Below are 15,556 nucleotides of genomic sequence, written 5' to 3' on the forward strand. Positions count from 1 at the left end.
TTAGATGGCATTTCTAGAAATTTTACCAGATAATTTAGCTTATGAAATCCCTGACAGTAAAAACCATTGATGTGGGATGATAATACACTGATAAAATAGCTTCTCATAAGAGCACGCTTTCAAGTGCAGGAGAAAAGAACCCTCCACAAATATCCCTTTGTTATATTTTAACATAGTATGCAGATCTTTATCACAAACAAACTGATAAAGCAGAGAAAGAACTGTCACCTGAAATTTCAGATTTGTTGGAATTTTGTACAATCTAGCTGTTTTTTTCCCCTCTGGATTAATAAGTAAAATAACTAAGGAGACACAGACCAAGTTGGAAATGTATGAACTTCCTCCTCTCTAGATGCCAATTCCAGCTGTTTCCTCCAGTTTCTTCCAGTACTGGATGGTGAGGTGGGTGGATTTTGCCCAGTTTTAGTGCTGCTATTACTTCATAAGTAGGTGCATGAGAGATCTCCTGAGAGTGCTTTTCTGTCTTTCAGTACTAAGGTTCTAAGGTGGAGCCACTGACAAAACAGATCAGGCTACTGAAAACCCCCATGTGGTACAGTACACACTTTTCTGGAGGTGTACTCTGCTGGGCTGCAGAAGTTTATTCATTCATTAAACATTTGCTCAGCCCGACCACAATTGGGTGCTAAGTTTTGCCCTACACCACAGGATTTTTGCATTCTTTTTATCCAAACCCCAGAGGACTTAAAACCTGAGGTGTTCAGCTTCACAAAATCTCCTAAATCTGGGCATTTTACTCATTAAATTTCTACCAGGAAATTAGGGAGGGGGCAAAACCAGGTAGAGATTTATTTTGTAGCCACGTGGGGCTACGACTTGGAGGGTAGATTCAATGTGAGTCATTTTTGGAAGGACATGGTAGGACATGAAGGACATGGTAAGGCATCGATCATGCCCACAGTTTAAGCTACCCACAGTAGCTTAAACAGGATAGTTAACCTGGCTCTTGGAACTTCTCATCAAGAACACTTGGGAAAGTGCTGCTTTGTGAGTCTCTTCTTGCTTCTGCAACATCCACTTCCCACTCCCATCAATTTTTCTGCAGCATTTTAATAAAAATGAAGTTTCCTTGGTCTACTGTTTGCATATGGTGCTGGTAGAAACCCTGAGCTTCGAAAGTCTGACTATAAAAGCTTGCTCCTTATTCTCTTAAGTGGAAAGACTTGTAATATCCATTAATGGTGCTTCCAGAGCAGGTAGGGTGTGCCAGGGTCCAGCAAAAGAACTCTGGAATCTGCTTGCTTTCATCATTGCTGCTTTCATCTCAGTCTCACAGTATTTACCAAGACAGATTCTGAGACTTCCATCTCAAAATTCTTTTTCCTAGAGAACTACACCTTCAACTTCATGAGTTTTCACTTTAATTTACTTTCCAGGATAAATCTGTAGGAAAGGCTGCATAATAGTAATATTTATTTTAGAAAGGAAAGAGCCTTTGAGTCAGACCTGCAACACAGGCCAATATTTCCTGGTGATGGTTACGGATACTTACTATCAACCAAGATCAGCTCTCCAAAGCTTCATACAAGCAAGAATGGTTCCTAAAATTGAGACACCACTAACATCTTCTCTTGAAAAAGTAAAAATTCTTCCCACAGTCTCCGGGAGTATGGCTCCCTTCCTTCGTCTCGGCACTTCGCCCCCACTTTACACACTCAGGTTGTGCCTCCGTACGCAAACTGCACCCCTATTTCCTATCGTAGAGGTGGGAGGGGGAAGAAGGGATGTATTACCACTCTCATCTTTACAATTCCACGTAGCTTACAAAACGCTTGCACTTCCGTCAACTCCTCTGAACTCCGCGAGTGCCTCGGAGGGAGGCATTCATTCATTCGTCAAACACTTGCTCGGCCCGACCACACGTTATCGGGTGCTAGGTCTTGCCCCACACCATGGGAAGGGTGGGGCGCTCGCTCCCTGGAGCAGGTGCAGCGGATCAGGCTGTAGGGCAAGTTCTCGCTCAGCCTGGGTTTTCGAAGGCCCATTTGGGGCTAAATGCCTCACCTTCAGGTGGTGCGCGCCCGAGGACGGCCGCGCGGCCTGGGCCTTCCTCCATGCTCCCAAAGGAGCAGCCACCACCTGCCCTGAAGGAAACCGCTACAGAGCAAGCTCTGCCCGCCGCCGTGAGGTCAGGGCTAAGATCAGGCGGCAGCTTAGGCTCCACTCGGCTCCTCCCCTTCCTCTCTTCAATTCTGACGCGGCCGTAGAGGCGGCGGCAGCAGCAGCTAGTCCCGCGGCCCGAGGCGCACCCACCCGCTCGCGGGGCCCCGACTTCCTCTTCCCTTTGATCGTCATCAGAGCGCGCCAGAGTCACCCAGGGCGGGGTGGTTAGAAAGGGGAAAAAAAAAAGGCCAGCGGAGGAAACGTCCTGGCGGATAGAAAAGGGAGGGGGTGAGGGGAGCGGTTGCTAGGTGACTTGCGTCATCCGTCTGCGCCGCTTTCCTCCCGCCCCTCTCTGGAGTGAGGCGAGAGCCCCGCACAGAGCGAGCGAGACAGCGAGCTGAGCTCCGGGCGCTACCGCCACCGCAGCGGAGAGCGTGAGAGCGAGGGAGCATCCGAGAGACCCGGCCCCCGTGCATTGGCCAGCGCCGAGACCTTCGTCCTGACCTGGACCAGCGGGAGCCGCGGCCACCTCTTTTCTCCCCCCCTCACCTTCCCGGCCGGCAGCGGCGGCTGTACACGCCGGAGCCCGAGCCGGAGCCGGCGGCTGGGGGGCAGGGAGGCGGCTACCTCGGGCCGGGACTAGTCAGCTGCTCTGCGGTGAGAAGACGCTGAGGAAGGGCCGGAGCTTCTGTCTCGTCCCGGGGCGCGGGGCGAGGGACCCCCAACGTGTAGGGAGGGGGTCCCAGCCGCAGCGACACATGCGGGAGCCGGGAGCGGGGGCGGCGCCGAGCGGAGCCGGCCGGGTCCCCCACCACGCCGCTGCCTCTTCCACCCGCCCGGGGCCGTAGCATCTTGCCCCAGAGTGTATGAGCGGGGGACCCAAGCTCAGCAACCACCCCCCGGCCGGGGGGGCGGGGACCCAGATGTGAAGCGGCGGCCCGGGCGGCGGGGAGAGCAGGACAGGCGCCGCCGTCCTTTCCTTACCTTCCTCCTCTCCTGAGCCCCCTCGCGGGGGGGGGGGTCTTCTCTCTTGGCCAGTCGCCGGCCCCCCGGCCCCTCGGCAGGACTCCGGGAGGAGTTCTTAGAGCCCCCTCCCCCGCCCCAGCCCCGAGGGCGGCGGGGCCGGGGGGGACCCGGGGGGCCGGCTGCAGCCTCAGCCCAGAGGAAAACTTTGTAAGAGCAAAATCTGGAGCCTTCCAGACGTGACTGTCCCGGGAGAAGTGGCTCAGGGCGGGCAGAAGACACAGCCTGAAGAGATCCAGGAAGAGGAAAAGAGGAGGTAAGCGGGGCCGCTGCCGCCTCCTTTGCTCCGGCGGCGCGGAAGAGACCCGGGGTGACCGCCTGGCTTAGAGACACAAGCACCGCTTCTTCCTCAGTAACGCGCCGGAGCCTTCCGCAGCTGCCGCCTCAGAGCGAAGGAGGAAGGGAACCAGCCCACTTTCTCAGCGCCACGGCTCTTCCCTAAAGTGTGAGTGGTCGGGGAAAGGGAATCGAGGGGGTAGAAAGTGGGAGGATACTGTCCGGTTCGTCCCCTCGGAGTTTTGCTGATGTTTTGCAGGAGTGTTGGGAGTGTATAGACCAGAGGGTGCATCTTTATTTTTACAGCGAGGAAGAGGTATCAGGTAGTCTTGTGTTTTATGCTATTTTAGCTCCTTGTACGGATAATATGCAAGCTTACAGGTTTCTCTTAAAGGAGCTCTGTCTTTATCCAGAGTGAACACTTGCACCTTTCTGGCCGGTAACTGGCAAAGGAAATTGAGGAAGCCAAATCATATGTGCACACAAAGGACATCTCTGTAATACACCTTTTCCTGGTACACCCGGTGTGAAACAGTACTGTGGTTTTTGTTTCGGGGCAGCTCTTATTAGGGTTCTCAAGAGGGAACCTTTTACCCTGTGAACCCCCGAAACTGAAATTCCTGTCTGGTTTTGCAGTTCTTCCTTGAGAGATGGTACAGGAGTTTTTTACCTTCTCATTTCCTGGGTCCAATTTCTAGGTGTCAGGAAGCTATAACAGATTTCAGTTACTCAGAAGATTCTGAGTTGAATCACGACTTACTTGGGGAAAAGCATCTAGTACCTTAAACACTTTATAAAAGTTTTCGCATTTTTTTCCCTATACAACTTTTTTTTTTTTTTAATTTAAGTAGCGTATGTCCTAATTGCTAGCACTTTTTATTTGGCAGAATGACTTGACACTTTGTTTGAGTTATCTTTACTTCACTATCAAATGAGGAGAAACTTTTTGATATTTAATTCTTTGAAAGATGAAAGTTTTCCTTTCCCTTCCATTATTTTAAGGTGAAGTTTATAAAACCTTTGATAAGCATTTTAGGTATCCTCTCAACAGTGCCAAATTGAGGTGCAAGAAAGTAATTACTATTTCATATATTTATACAGACCTTAAGGGTTAAGCATAAGGTAGAATTTTATTTAACAGAACATAGGCAGTACTATAGTACTGAGAATTGTGGCTCCTCCAGACAACAGTGTGGGCTCACTCCCTCTGAAGCCACTGCTTTGTGGTAATGAGTTTAGTAAGCCTGGGGTTGTCTGTGCTAACTTCTCCATTCAGGATCTCAATTAAATTTATTTAAAACTTTCCAATAGTGTTTTCATGTGTACTTTTTCTCTTTTGAGATAGTGAGTTCTACAAGTTTGTTAGCCCCTGAATTATTTAACATTTCATTTATTTGTCCCAAATCTGTCTCTGTAAAGTTCCAAAACACATCCAGAGGTTTTGTTTTGAGAAATGCTATGACAAGCTCGAGTTCATCTTTCCTTGTTTTTATGTATTTTGATTATTCTTCTTTACCATTGTCTTCCCTGACTCTTTCTGTCAGTCTTAGAATGATTACTTTGATCCCTTGATCATTTTGCCTCCTCTGGAACTTCTCCAGCTGTTTTGTTTCTCTTTATATATTTGTGCTTGTTACACTTTTGTAAGGAGACTTAAGTTCTATTTTAAATGGATAATGACATGGAAATACTGATTAGTAGGTGTAATGTTAGATGTCAAATCAAAAGCAAATGTCTCTGGATCTGTTACCTTCTTTTGAGAACTTGAGGAAGTTATGTATCCCATGTTTTACAAAGATGAGAGAAAGAGAAATCTACTCTGGCATAGGCTATTTTGCAGGGAGAAAAGGAAGACAAACCAGCAAACTATAATTTGAGGGTAGATTTGTACTCTTATCAAAATTGCTTACTAACTTTAAGACTTATTTTTATTACTTTGACTATAGGTTGGTTAAAAAGCATGGTAATGTTTTATTGCATTTTGGGTAGCAAAGAAACAGCAAAGTATTTGAGATGCCTTTGAGATGCTTTTACTTATGGCATAGGCAACGAAACATAAATTGCACAAAATTGTAGGAAAGGGGTGTATAAGACACTATATGTCATACTACTGTGTGTATGACACTCTCTCACACTACTGTGTTTGGTGCCTGATAGATATAAGTGTATATGTATCTATAGAAGTGTTGGTGTTGGACTATACAAAACTAATTGGAGTGTCTGAACCAAATCTGGGAAATAAGGTTTCTTTTGGGAAGAAAGGTGCTGGTGGAGCTTAAGTGTTTAAGACTTTTGGAATTGGGGGGTGTGAGGGACAAATGTAATTGGGATGTTAGCTTGTATGATATGATGAATGAATGATATGGATGAAAGTTGTTGAGGAGGCTTGAAGTCAGTTTGTGTTTGTGCAGTTACATGCGTGCAGCCCAGAGAATCAACTGAGAACAATGTTGCTGAGAAGGTACTTTTAGATGATTAAGGAGAAATTGTATTCTAGGTCGGGAAGCATTTTTACCTGGAGAAGGATTTTGTTTTTTTAGGGAACCAACATTTTCATACCATGGCCTTCGAAGAGCTATACAACGGGAGGGGTGAGAAAGATGCTCCCAGTAGTTTAGATTGGTACTAGTGGTTTCTTAAAATAATTCAGAAACGGGGCAGTGGACTTTGTTTTTGACATTAAATTTTAGGGTAAAAAGTTGGTGCTGATGCAATCTGAAGACAGAAAAATAGTTAAGCTAATGAGTGATATGCTGAAAATGTAGAGTTAGGAGTCAGTTTCACAGTGTTAAGGTTTCTTGCAGAGTAATGGAGCTGAAAAGTGTGTCTTTTTACTTTGGGGGAAGGGAGTCTGTTAAAGTTAGCAATGATACGGTCAGAACAGAAAATGAATGAGACTCTCCCTAAAAAATGTTCTAAAAGTAGGTAAGATTTGAAGTTCAAAGGGAGGAACAGTCTTTATCATGGCTACCAGTTCTTAGGACATGTGCATCTATATTTTTGAAGGAGCTAACAAGCTTTTTGTAGAGTATATAGGTCCTTTGATTTAAAGTCAGAAGGATATATAGGATTTCACTGTTAAGGAACTTATACATAAAAGGACAGATTTGTTTTCATAAAAATTCATGTTTTTAAAGTTTGCACAGGATTATTATCTTAAGTTTGGTCTTTAATCTGACGAAGTAGGGCTAAAAATAGCTGGCAGAGAAGGCTGCTTCCCCTGGTTGCAGTTGATGTGTGTCTTTGTGTCCCATACAATGGAGGGGATATCCCTGTGTTGGCACAGCAGTGCTGAAAATGCTATTTTTTTTAACCTTTTTATTAAAAAACAAATAAACAAAAAACAACTTGGCATTTAAGAAGAATCAGCTGTCTTTGAAGCATGAGACATGGAAGATTTTTTTTTTTTTTTTTTGTGGCGAAACCTGCAGCTAGTGGGGTTTGCTTTTAGTGTTGACTCTAACAAAATTAAGGATTGTAAGATAGGGAATATATACATATCCATACTTTTTGTGTTCATTAGTTCATTCAGTTCACCACCTTCCTGGTAGCTTCTTTGGTCCCTTCTTAAGAATTTAATTCAAATGGCAGAACTCTCTGGGAAAGGGATGTTTAGATAGGGAGATGGATCTCAGGTGATTCTAGGTTAAGGGTATGGGACTGGAATATATGCCATATGGGTGCCTTTTCCATCCTCTTCTTTCCACAACATATTTTATGCAGTTGAAACCATGTTTAGACGGATTTAAAGGCAGTCTTTTAGGGTTGACATGATTTACTAATGAAGGTAGTGGGAAGGGTATGACTCTGGTAGGAGGGAGTGATAACTTTTTGTGCTTTGCCTTGGCAACTTCGGGATTGATACGGGATGATTGAAGGGCCTTGGGAGTGCATTTGTGTTTTAGCATCAGAAGACCCCAAAGCCTACACCTAGGCTGACAGAAGCTCAATTCGTGTATTTTAGAGAGGGTTCTTGGAGATGTCATGTGTTGCCTATGATATCTCATTGTGTAGAGGAGTAAAAAAGTGGTCAATTTTTTTTGTAGAGGGCCAGTTAGTAAGTACTTTAGATTTTGTGGACTATGTCTGGGGAAACAATTGAGTTCTGCTCTTGTGGAGTGAAAGTAGCCATAGACAGTATGTAAGCAAATGAGCGTGACTATGTTCCAGTAAAACCTTGTACAGTTGACCCTCAAACAATGGAGAGGTTGGGGGTACCAACCCCTTGTACAGTTGAAAATTGGTATGATTTTTAACTCATCCAAAACTGATCTATTGATAGCCTACTTTGGGAGCTTTACTGATAACATAGTCTAATATATATTTTATAGGTTATTTATATTATATACCACATTCTTAAAATAAAATAAGCTAGAGAAAAGATCTTATTAAGAAAATTGTAAGGAGGGGCGCCTGGGTGGCTCAGTGGTTTAAGCCTCTGCCTTCAGCTCAGGTCATGATCTCAGGGTCCTGGGATCGAGCCCCGCATCGGGCTCTCTGCTCAGCGGGGAGCCTGCTTCCCCCTGTCTCTCTGCCTGCCTCCCTGCCTACTTGTGATCTCTCTCTATCAAATAAAGAAATAAAAATCTTAAAAAAAAAAAAGAAAGAAAATTGTAAGGAAAAGAAAATACATTGACAATACTGTATTGTATTTATTCAAAAAAACTCATGTGTAAGTGCAGTTCAAACCCTTGTTATTCAAGGGTCGACTATATATAAACTACGTAGTTTATGGAACGCTAGTGTAGAAAACAGCCAAGTAGACTAACATTCAGTATGAGTGTGAGCTTCATTGCATTACAAAACTTGGACTAGCTATTTTAGATGTTCTCCGTTTTCTGAGATATGCTCTTTGGGTGCTGTCTTAAAGTGATTCTGTGTAAAGTCTGTAGTTCAAAATACTTTTGCCTGCAGAGTAATGAATACTATGGGAACTTGAGGAATAAGGGGCAGTGCTGTCTATAGCAGCTAAAAAGTAGGAACTATTTGCATTTTTTATTCAAAGACAAATAATTTGCATAAAGTGATGTCTGGCTACATATCATAGCTGGAAAGTATCTTTGAAGAAACTTAAGGGTGTAATTTTGAATGGTTCTGCAAACAAATTGTAAATAATTGTAAAGCATTTACTTTAGATGTAAAATTAAAAGTGTTTATGGTTGGTTTGAATCAGGTGAAAATAGTAGCCAAATTATAAGAACATTAAGATTTGTTACTTCTGTTACTTAAAATGTTACTGTTACAGTGGTCAGTTCAGTGTGTAGAATTATTGGATGCACAATTTTTGTTTTGTTAAGTATTCTATCTTAACAGATCCTCTAGGTAACTTAAGTGTGTACTTTAAAAAATCTTTGCTGTTAAGAATATCCAAAAATCTTGCATATTCTTAATGGTAAATGTAGTGTGGTTTAATTTCTTAGGTGAATCTATCTTAAGTGTTTTGTTTAGAAAGAATAATTCACTGTGTAATTTTACATTATAGCTAATATCAAAACATTTGTTTCATATGTCAAAAGATACCTGTATTGGATGGTGGTGTATTTTTATTTTTTAAAGATTTTATTTATTTATTTGAGAGAGAGAGAGAGAGAGAGCTTGTGCACACAAGCTGGGACTGGGGGCAGCAAGACAAGCAGACTCCCCACTGAGCAGAGAGCCCAAAATAGGGAGCAATCCCAGGACCCTGAGACTCTGACCTGAGCCGAAGTCAGATGCTTAACTAACTGAGCCACCCAGGCACCTAATGATGGTGTATTTTTACCTTGGCTTCATAATTTTTTTTTTAAATTTCGTGATTCCCCTATTTATGGCAGGGGAGGAGGTGACCCTTGCAATAATGATAACTTTTTAGTTAATTTCAAACCTGTTTTTATTTTTCATAGTATTTCTACACATGTAATGGTACTTCATTTCCTTTCTTTTTAAAAAAGTCTATACATAATCTGACAGTTTTAGTGTACTTTTTAGAAGGTCATTATAATGTTGCTTTCCTATTAATTAGGGAAGTATTCTTGTTCTTCTAAACATTTTTAAGTTTTTGTCTTTTCAGGTAATTTTATCATTGTCCTAAGCTTAAGGATAGGTGGTGATTTAAAAGATACAAGGTGTTAATCTCATATCTGAAAATATTCCAAATAGAAATATTCTGTATTAGTGACACTTTTAGAGGGTCAGGGAAAAGAGTGGTGTATTATTTTTCCTTTTTTTTTTTTAAATAAAACTTAGCTGAATTGTCATTACAAACAGGTAAGTAAAGTTGCTTTTAAATAATAAACTCTTTTTTTAAGAATATTTTTATTGAAGAATAATTGACATACAATATTGTATTAGTTTCAGGTGTACCACATAGTAGTTAGATATTTATAAACATTACAAAATGGTCACCATAGTAAGTGTAACATCTTGTCACCATGTACGAAGTTGTTACCGTATTATCGAGTATATTCCCTGTGCTGTACATTATACCCCACATTTTAAATATTTTGTGATTTAAAGATTGTATCTCCCTATTCCCATCACCATCTATTTTATCTGTCTCCTCAGTCTCCTGCCCTGTACCCCCTTTCTGACAACCATCAGTTTATTCTTTGTATCTATGAGTCTGTTTCTGTTTTGTTTTGTTTGTTCATTTGTTTTTTTAGTTTCCATATGTAAGTGAAATCATATGGTATTTGTCTATCTCTGTCTGACTTATTTTACTTAGCATAATACCCTCTAGGTGCATCTGTGTTGCAAATGGCAAGATTTAATTCATTTATATGGCTAACTAATGTTCCATTGTGTGTATATATACCACATCTTCTTTATTCATCTGTTGATGGACATTTAGATTGTTTCCAAATCTTGGATATTTTAAGTAATGTTATGATGAACATAGGAGTGGTATATATGTTTATGTAATAGTATTTTCATTTTCTTCAGATATATACCTGTAAGTGGAATTGCTGGCTCATACGATAGTTCTGTTTTTAATTTTTTGAGGAACTTCCACACTGTTTTCCACACTGGTTGTACCATTTTACATTCCCATTAACAGTGCATGGGAGTTCCCTTCCCTTCAGTCCTTGCCAGCACTTGTTATTTCTTATTTTTTTGGATAATAGCTTGTACAGTTGTTTCTTTTCCGCAGAAATGGTTTTTATACAGCTGTCTCTAAGATAAATAAATTATATGATGTTTTTCTAAGAGCACATTTTTTTTTTTCTTTGAAGATTTATTTATTTGAGAGAGACAGGGAGAGAGTATGCACCCGTATGCAGGGGAAAGGACAGAGGGTGAGGAGCAGACTCCCTCCTGAGTTCACAGCTCAGCACTGGGCTCCATCTCATGGCCCTGAGATCATGACCTGAGCTGAAATCAAGAATTGGACACTTAACTGACTGAGCCACCCAAGTACCCCTCTAAGAGCAGGTTTTGATCAGGAAATAGGTGGGCCAACTGCTCTGAATTCCTGAAAGGATGCCCTTGCAGAAGAAGAGTTAAGAAGTAAAGAGTGCTAAACAAAATTTCTTTTACCGTACAACTTGGCTGAAAGCTGCCTTTGTCCAACTTGGTAGCATGTTTTGGGTAAATAATGAGTTTTTGGGATTAAACCTTTCTTTCTTTCTTTTTTTTTTTTTTTTTTAAGATTTTTATTTATTTATTTATTTGACAGATAGAGATCACAGATAGGCAGAGAGAGAGAGAGAGGAGGAAGCAGGTTCCCTGCTGAGCAAAGAGCCCAATGTGGGGCTCGATCCCAGGACCCTGGGACCATGACCTGAGTTGAAGGCAGAGGCTTTAACCCACTGAGCCACCCAGGTACCCCAAGGGGGTTAAACCTTTCTACTTGCAGACTTTTTCCACTAAATATAAAACCAGTCTGTCGTATGTCTTAATGTACTTCTAGACTTTTGCTACCTTCTCTTTAGACCTCATTGTCACTTTCTCATGATACCTTTCATAGTATGTGTAGAGCTTATTTTCTAGATGTATAGGACATTTCCTGGAAACTGTAGGATATATATTTTCTAAAAATTGTACTACTATACACAAGTATATTTAAAATTTCCTCCTATTCCACCTTCAGAATTGTGAAATATTTGAGGGAACATCTGTACTTGATCTGGATTTTGAATGACAAATATGTAACAATTTCTCTGAAATAATCCTTCAAAATTTTTGAGTTTAACAGTTGATTTCTGTAAAGCGGTTAGCTAGTACAAGAAAATCTGAGAGCCTGTATATGTTGCATTATTCTACAATGCATGTAGTTGAAAAATAACAGAAGTGCACAAGAGACCTTATTGCTTGTGTATCTTTTGCTCTTTCTCCATCACCTAAGTGGATCAATCAGATTATTGTGCAGTTTCTGTTTCTATGCTGTGTTGCCCCCCCCCCCCCTTTTTTTTACAGCTATGAGGTTTTTGGAAGGAGGTAGCATGTACTGTGTGTGTGTCTGTGTGTACATTTACTTAGTGTATTGTGTTAGGTGCTCCTTTCTGCATGAGTGCTCTTGGGTTTAGGAAATATTGAAAGATAGAGTACAAAATGTTTTTAGTGGAGAGGATCACCATTGGATAAGATACTATGTTTTCTGGCTTTTTCCTCCTACAGCATCTTGAGTGAACTCATTAATATATGTTAGTGCCACTTCTGAATTCTGAAGGCAAATTGCTGGTTTGTTTTTGGAAGAATGTTGTATCTTCTCAGACTTTTTTTGGGTGGCTGACATGAAGTAATATGACCCATTCCTGATAGTATTAATTTAAAGATCTTTTAAGGTATGTTATAGACAGAGGGCTAAAGTCAGGCCTTATATTGTCCAGCATTTAAATTCAGCTCTTGAGTTTGACAAATTATACTGAAGTAATTCTGCAGTGTTTTCAAAAGTATCTGAACTAGTGTATGATTCATTAATGTTTTATTAAAAAAATCTTAAAAACTGGAGAAATGATGGACTGCTGTGCTTATTATTTATAGGAAAGAAGGACCAATTTAAACATACTAGATTTTGAAATCATCTCTAAAGAACTGAGAAATACTTAGAAAGGACTCTTTTTTGGATAATTCATTGATTATCTCTGAAAGTGACTGTGGTTTAAATTGTTTATTTAGAAATATCAGGTTGTAATTCAGTTACCAAGTCACTTAACTGTCCATCTCTTCAGCGCTTAGGAACAAAAAGCTTTAAAAAATTATGAAGAAGTTTAACAAGTTTTATCTGTTTCATTATATTTCGTTTTTTTTTTTTTAATTTTTAAAGATTTTATTCATTTATTTGTCAGAGAGAGAGAGAATGGGAGAGAGAGAGAATGAGTACAAGCAGGGGGAGCAATAGAAGGAAGTGGAGAAGCAGGCTCCCCATTGAGCAAAGAGCGCAATGCGGGACTTTATTCCAGGACCTGGGATCATGACCTGAGCCAAAGGCAGATGCTTAGTGACTGAGCCACTCAGGCATTCCTTTATCATTACATCTCAAATTGATCAAAGGAATTTTATGTGGTTCAGTTTTAACTAAATTTTAGTTTTCTCCCTTTCTTAAAATGATTAGTATATGTGTTTGATACTGTTTTCATGCTTTGTTTTTATTAAGTACAAATCAATTTTCAGAAATAACTTTTCCTTCAGCTTGGCATAATCAGTGTTCTTTTGGCCAGTATAAGACACAAATGCTTCTTGATCGTTTTATATTTGGAAAGTATTTCTATTTTAAGAGAAATTTGGGTATGTCTTCATAGTCTATTTACTTAATAGAATTGTATAAGATAAGTATATGAAAAAAATCGAAAGGCAGAAAACATATTGAGATATATTTCTTAGTAATGATTATTTTGTCTCTTGTCCTCTTTCTGTAACTTCTTTTAAGGCAAGTTTGCTTTAGATTTTGGTGTAGATGCAGAAGTTAGATTGGCTTATATATTAATAAATCTGTAAGTTATGTGGTTAATATAATACTATGCTCATTTAAAATATAAGTCATTTAAAATATTGTTCTTTGTTGGTAGCAGTTGGAATTATGCTTCTTTCTGTTTCAGAGATTTTTCAAAGAAGGATTTTATGATAATGACTAGGCTACTGGGTAGATGGGAGAAGAACATAGTCTCTCTAGTGACTTTAATTTATTCCTGTCCATTTATTTTGCATGTAATACCAGAAGGTTATATAAATAGATGTGTGGATTATCAGTTTTCTTTTGCATGATTGGTGGTCTCTTAATTGACAGCCCTGTGAATTTGAGACTGTCAACTTTGGACTGCTATTGTAATGAGTGGTGAGGAGCCTTTTTCTATTGAGTATAATAACATAGGCAGATTTCTTTTCATTAGAGAAATATAAAAATTTTAATTTATTAGATTAGAAATTTAAGGCAGGAAACAGGAAACTTCAGGTTTTTTAAAAATTTAATTTTGTTTTTCCAGTGTTCCAGGATTCAGTGTTTATGCACTACACCCAGTGCTCCATGCAATATGTGCCCTCCTTAATACCCACCACCAGGCTCACACATCTCCCCCTCTAAAAAAACCCTCAGTTTTTTCTGAGTTCATAATCTCTCGTGCTTTGTCTCCCCAAAACTTCAGATCATTTTTAAAGGCCAGGCATTTAGTAGGAGAATTGGGATGTACAGAGGGTGGGAGAGAGAGCTAAGGAGGGAGGGAAGGGCAGATACCAGGGAGAATAGCACCGGAAGTTTTGAGGTCAGTCTTAGTCAGAGGTCACACCCTGTTATTTCTTTGGGTTGTGGATGTGGGGTGTTACCACATGTTATCTACCATCCTTTGAAATGTTGATTAGATTAGTCCCTAGCTTTTCAACATCTGGATTCTTTAAGCTATTGAAGTTTTAATCTGTCTGGGATAATCAATGTATCCTAGGGTGGGAAAATATCTGTAGTACCTGCTTGGAGAAGGGACAGACAAAGAGTTTTCAACTACACTGGGGTTTCTTTTTTATTTTGTTTAATTTTGTTTTTCCTTCTTTGGCCACATTTCCCTAGCTTCGCCTAAGAGGGATGCTTGTAATTCTGTATATGTGACATAGTAGTTGAGAAGCAAGCTTTGGAGATGATAGATCCAGGTTCCAGTGGTGTTACTTTGTGAACTTGGGCAAGTTGTCTGTGTATGTTCCTTGTAAAACTGGGAATATGAGTAGTACCTGTCAAGAGGATTATGCAAATTAATGCATCACGAGGTCTGGCTCAGAGTTAGTGCCCAGTAACGTTAGTTGTTGCAGTAATAAGTATTGATATTATATTAAGTTACTGCTGTTTCTGTGAGGTTGCTGGGTTTTAGAATGTCAGAGATATTTGTGATCTTCTGGATAGGTCACTATCAGCTATTTACTGAATACCTGCTGTTTCAGGCATTGATCTGAGTGAACAAAACATGAAAATGCTGCCCTCTTGAAACATATTCTGTTTGAGGAAACAAAATACACAAAGCAAAACAGATGACCTGTCACTTATCTTATGAAAATCGGTGTTTGACTTCATATATCTAAACCAGTGTTAACCAGTCCAATCAGTCTTCTCCATTAGATCTTGTTTTGTTTGTTTCTCCTCCTGTACTTGAGAGTGTTTGGTGGCAGGAGGACCCTAAAAGCATGGAAGTGTTCTCATTGTTTTCAGCTATGGCTTAATCTTAATTGCAAGGCACTCTTACACTCTTCATTTCCTTGACTTGGTACTTAAATTGGCTGTCACAGACTTACCTTTCAGTCCCCAAATTTCGGTTTCACATTGTTTACAAAAGAGATGCTCCTCCCCAGCTCATTCATTACATTTTGCTCATCCATGTCACTTCTTAGGAGAAGGGATATTAGGAACCTTTTTAAAGAAAAATATTCTGTGACTAATCTAACGGTATACTTTTCCTTCATCTGTTTTGTATTTCCTACCCTCTGTGTATTGCTAACTGAGATATTTAATGAGTTTATTCTCTGTCTTTTTAAAAAAATATTTTTCTTGTCTGTTCAATTAGATCGTAAGCCTTTTTAGGTTAGGGACCACTTCTCTATTCTGAACCTTAGCAGCCTCACTTGAAAAAAGATACTACTTACCTCACAGGGAAGTTGTGAGAAATTTAGAGAGATAATGTGCGAAAAACGTCCTGAGCTAAATTCTTAGTAAATGATAGTTTCTTTTTCTTTTAACCAC

The 15,556-nt window shown here is 40.2% G+C and overlaps 1 protein-coding gene across 4 annotated transcripts in view; it reads left to right on the forward strand.

Moving 5' to 3' along the window:
• Window positions 1-2,439: 2,439 nt before the first annotated feature.
• The window catches only part of FBXW7 (F-box and WD repeat domain containing 7), a 235,460-nt gene continuing 222,343 nt past the window's right edge, over window positions 2,440-15,556 (forward strand). For 2 of the 4 annotated variants that reach the window (XM_082727308.1, XM_082727307.1), the window contains exon 1: window positions 2,440-3,592. The gene's annotated coding sequence lies outside the window, so the exon portion shown is untranslated. The remainder of the gene's footprint in view (window positions 3,593-15,556) is intronic. The other 2 variants (XM_082727309.1, XM_082727311.1) reach the window with 2 other exon arrangements.

This window comes from Mustela nivalis (genome assembly GCF_964662115.1).
Source record: "Mustela nivalis genome assembly, chromosome: 4".
In the NCBI taxonomy this organism is placed as follows: domain Eukaryota; kingdom Metazoa; phylum Chordata; class Mammalia; order Carnivora; family Mustelidae; genus Mustela; species Mustela nivalis.